Below are 4,804 nucleotides of genomic sequence, written 5' to 3'. Positions count from 1 at the left end.
CTAAAACAATGTTTATGCAATCCCCTGTTTGGCTGTGTGTCTGTTGGTCCACGGGCTTGTCCTACTCCTGGTTTCATTCCTCCTCCATCTCCGACTGATGCTTGCTGTGGAAATGGCAAAACTCCAAAGCCAGTTGACACTGCCAAAGGCTTCTGGTGTGGTGCTCCCGTGAGTCACACAATGGATTTCCATGCTGCAGTAGGACAGTGCTGTGCTCTCTTTCCAGGCCGTACGATGACTGCCGTGTGCTGCCTGCTCGTATGCCTTATCCAAGTAAATTATCCAAGACATTCAATTAATTCCCAGTGCCTACTTGGAATCTACTCATAGCCACCGTGCAAGGATCAAATGATGGTTTCGATAGGAGTTTACTGAAGTGCGACGAGGACTCTGTATATGAATGGGAACACTCATAGATGTCTGTCTTTCTCTGTGCTTTCACACCCGGAGTTTCTGTCTTCTTGCTCAGGTTTGCAGCACAAATACCCCTATATGTGTTTTGATTCTCTGCCAAACACATTCCATATCGATGAGCTCAAACTTGAGGAATTGTGTCCGAATAAATTGAACCATGTTGCTTATTATTTGCGTGTTTCTCTGCTAATAAAATGATGTTGTTTTCGTTGCATGGCACTTGGAAAACAAATTTCACGATCACGGTTTGCCAACAAAAATTTTTGTTTGTTTTGGGGCTAATTAAAATGAAAATGCAATGATGTTTATGGAAATTTTGCAAATATAGGTAGATGGAAATTCAATTCTGATTGTAAAAGTAGAGTTATTGTATTTGTAGACTTGAAATAAAGTTCTATCATGGTTATTGTTCTTTGATGTTGGTATTAAGATGCCTTTTAGTTTTGTTTTAATGTTTGCCAAGCAAACAATTTTAACAATTAACAATTTTAAGGCTATGGAAAACTGATTGTTCTACCAGCTTTTGTAAACTAGGAATAAAACTGATTTATTTTAAGATTTGCTTGTCTTTAATCTTCCCAAGATCTTCTGCACACATCGTCAACTGGGGTAAGTCCCTGATGCACTGCCACTGTCAGTCACTCAAAGTTGACAGACCTGTCACTCTGCTATGCGGTATACATTTTTAAAGGCTTCTCTTCGGGAGACACCTGCATCTGGAAGGACAGCTAAAAGCAGGAGATGAGCTTTTCGCCGCAGCCTTGTCAGCAGAGAATCAACATTTATATTCATAAATTACGTATACGCATACGCGAAGTGAGTCACTGCAACAATGCGTATACGTATACCCAGCATTTAAATTGCGCCAACATAATTTAATTGGCAGCACCGCCAGCTGACAATGCCAAGATATAAAATTGTGGTTGTACCTTTGCGTCCATATGGGGGGGATTTACACGCATATTCTCCGACTGCCAGGCTTTTCTCATGGAGTGAGACTTGGGCTATATGACGAACGATGTGCGAGTACGAGTACGAGTATGCGGCGTGCGACAGGAGGCACGTGGCGCCTGCACCTGTCAAGTGGCACTTATTAAAACGTCAATTACTTATTCACATATTGTTTGCCCGTCTCGAGAGTGTTCTGCAGCCTCCTGCTCTACCCAGCGCGAGCCCCATAGGTTGACAACGAAAGCGCGTGTGTAAAGAGACGTCAACAGGTTTGTTAGTTCCGTGATCATAAACAGAGCTAATTGGCCGGCTCTCAGGCCCTCACTAATTGGCCCACATTCAACAGTTATCTCTGTCCAAGTTGTTTGACAACTGCCCAATGGTCAGGGTTGTTATCCCACCCAAAAAAAAAACGAGAACCTTCAAAGTGAAAAACTCACCACAAAAGGCATTTCCTGAATACATGGGAACTGCAATCGTCTGGCCAGTGTCCTCCAGCAACGAGGCGACAAATAGTAGCCATGGCAGCAGCCCACTTTGCTGGCGATGCAAATATTCCATCGCGCACACCCACAGACATCGACAGTTGGCGAAATTCAAATGAACACAATACGAGTACGAATACTAGTTCGAGGAGAAAGGACACGCGTTTGAAAACGAGTTGGCACTTTCGTTTTTTACTGATCCCAACACTTTTCAAATTGAATTCAGCGACGTTTTTCGCACTTTCTTAGTTTTTTTTGCCGCCTCTGTACGCCATTAGACAGGAAGGAAAATGCAACAAAAACCCAGAGATGTGGAATGCACATTTGTTAACTGGATATAAAAGAAGACAAAGAAGTGGGATACTACAAAGAGATAAAGTATTTAAATAGAATAGAATAGTTCACCTACCACTCCAACCTGAAACACTAATGGGTAATGGTTGGTACTTAAAGCTCACCAATTTTAGGATTATATAAAGATGGCTACAACTGTTCTACTTCTACCATCGCCAAGAATCATTCGTCATCATTAGTCGAAGGATTAAGAACAGCGAAACTGAGAGACAAATGTTGACACCAGAGGATACAAATATACGTAGAGCAGACGACGGGCGGCAGACGGAACCACTCACTAACTCAATTACTAATGAATCCACATTGCACCACAAAGCCCACAAAATCGGTACACAACAAGAACAACCACCGCCACCAAACCAACTAATTGAGAATTCTGACCAATGAGGTCACATGGTGACCCTGCTATAGACTGCTTTGTTGAAAGAAATATTGTGAAATTTTGGGAAACAAAATGGACGACCTGTGTGGGAGGCATAGATTAGTAGTGGGCCTAAGTTGAACAGTTGTTTTTGTACACTAAATCGTTTAGTTTGAACTAAAATTGCAAATTGTGGGCTCTTGTGCCATGACAATTTGTTTTTGTTTAGCTGCGGACACATTTTCAAGTGATCCTTCTAATTTGGATGACAGCCAAACAATTATCCACCATTTTACGGCGTATAATTTGTCACCAATTCATTTTGAATTGGTACTAAAAATTTGATTTGATTTTGTCGTGTACACAGTGTGTGATTCGTGGTAGTCATGAAAATGGACTGACTTTTTGCCTTTTGTTTAGTCTTTATATTAATTTTTGGAAGGTACATCCTTGTACCTTAAATATAACAAAAAAGAATATCTTTGAAGCCTTACGGCTAAAGCCAACAACTTCCTAGACATAATGCATTTATGTTTATGTCCTTTATGTCTCCTCGAGTAGGGATTCAATGGTGAAGTCATCTGGAAAGTTGAAATAACACGTGTCTGTTGCTGCACGAGAATTCCCGGGACACACAACTATTTTATGTGTGCTGTAACCAAACATGAGTCCTATCTCAACTGTCTGAAAAAAAGTCCTTTCGATGTCTCCATTCATGTCAGAATTCTATTTTCCATGCTTCAACGTCTTCCAGTAAATAAAGTGAATTGTTGAAATATTTATGAACCAAAGAAATTTCGAATTCAGACAGAAAAACCTTTCATTTCATTGCACATTTAGAAACCACTCTACAAAGATATAGTTTTCTCAAGCCATCAGCGAACTATGAGCGCCAAAATCTGTTATGGAAAAGGTAACTAAACAAAAAGGCTTATTACATATAAGGCAGCAATTTTCAGAATATGTACTTACATATTTTGTCAAAATGTTTTAATGAAACACCAAAGTGCACTTAAAGAGAGAGGGTTGGGGCAATTTCAATTTAGTTACAGCCACACGGATAATTCCACGAGCATCCTGAAGCTACATGAATAAACGTGTCCTACAGGGATACTACAGCACTTTGCATGTGTAGAATGTTTAAAGCCGTACGAAGAACAGAAGTTAACAATAGATTGTCATGGCGATAAAGCCAAAGAGAAAAGTGCATGAATGCCAATGCGGGCGGCATTATGGAAATATACATTTTTCGATTGGACCCTGGAATGGGGATATGGGAATTTCTTTATTTAAATTGTCGGTCGGAGGCCTGGCTTTTTCCTTTATTTCGCTTGCTCGTGGCGCAATTCATTGGAATCTGTCGATGGCTCATTGCTAGGGAAGCAGAACAAATAATTCAAAAATTAAAAACCATAACAACGGCTATCGCAGCTTGACTCCGCACCCGTCCGCTAATGAATCGAGCACTGGGTCCGTGCCAATTGCCGTCAAGCACCGAGCGGGAGTGTGTAAAGGCAGGGCTTTATTGGACTTCAATTCATTAATTCGCACTCGAAATATTAATACCAATGGCGGAGTATTGTTTCAGTTTGTTGGCAGAAGAAGCTCTTTTATATCAAAGACCTATTTGTGGCCTGTGTTTTTTTTTTTGTCCTTTGTTAATATGGCTGGCAGGACATTCCCCTGTTCTTTTGTAATAAAGTATTTATTGTTCTTTTCATGGAAAATTATAGAGTAAATGAAAGAACATACTTTGTTTTAATTTTAATTTTCTTCGAAAGCACACATTTACCCTCTAATTTTCCCCTTGGAGATCAAGGGTCATTTAGTGGGCTTCTATATCTGGCCTTCTTCTTAATAGTCAGTCAGTGGAGCAACAACTACTTAAAAGTATTAGAAACGGGTTTCTTCTGCTTAATTATACATAATTATTATCACACCTTATACACTCAATCAACCAATGTTCAAAAATGTAATTTAACCTTGAAAAAATGCAATATATATTTAATTAGCATATGCTACTTTTACGAGTATTTTTTAGCAGTTGTCTTCCCCTGACACAAGAAATCAGTGTTTTTCCATAGTGGATACTCAACAGAACTTAATACACCTGACATACACACACAACTGACACCTTGAATAAAAAAGCCTGGCAGTAATTTCTTGGCCCATTGGCCAAAGCGTGGGCCAGGCCACACACTGTGCACCCACACCCATACAATCTCTAACATTCACAGAG

The sequence above is a fragment of the Drosophila miranda genome, chromosome 4 (genome assembly GCF_003369915.1).
Source record: "Drosophila miranda strain MSH22 chromosome 4, D.miranda_PacBio2.1, whole genome shotgun sequence".
NCBI classification, from domain to species: domain Eukaryota; kingdom Metazoa; phylum Arthropoda; class Insecta; order Diptera; family Drosophilidae; genus Drosophila; species Drosophila miranda.
This window is presented reverse-complemented; position numbering follows the sequence as displayed.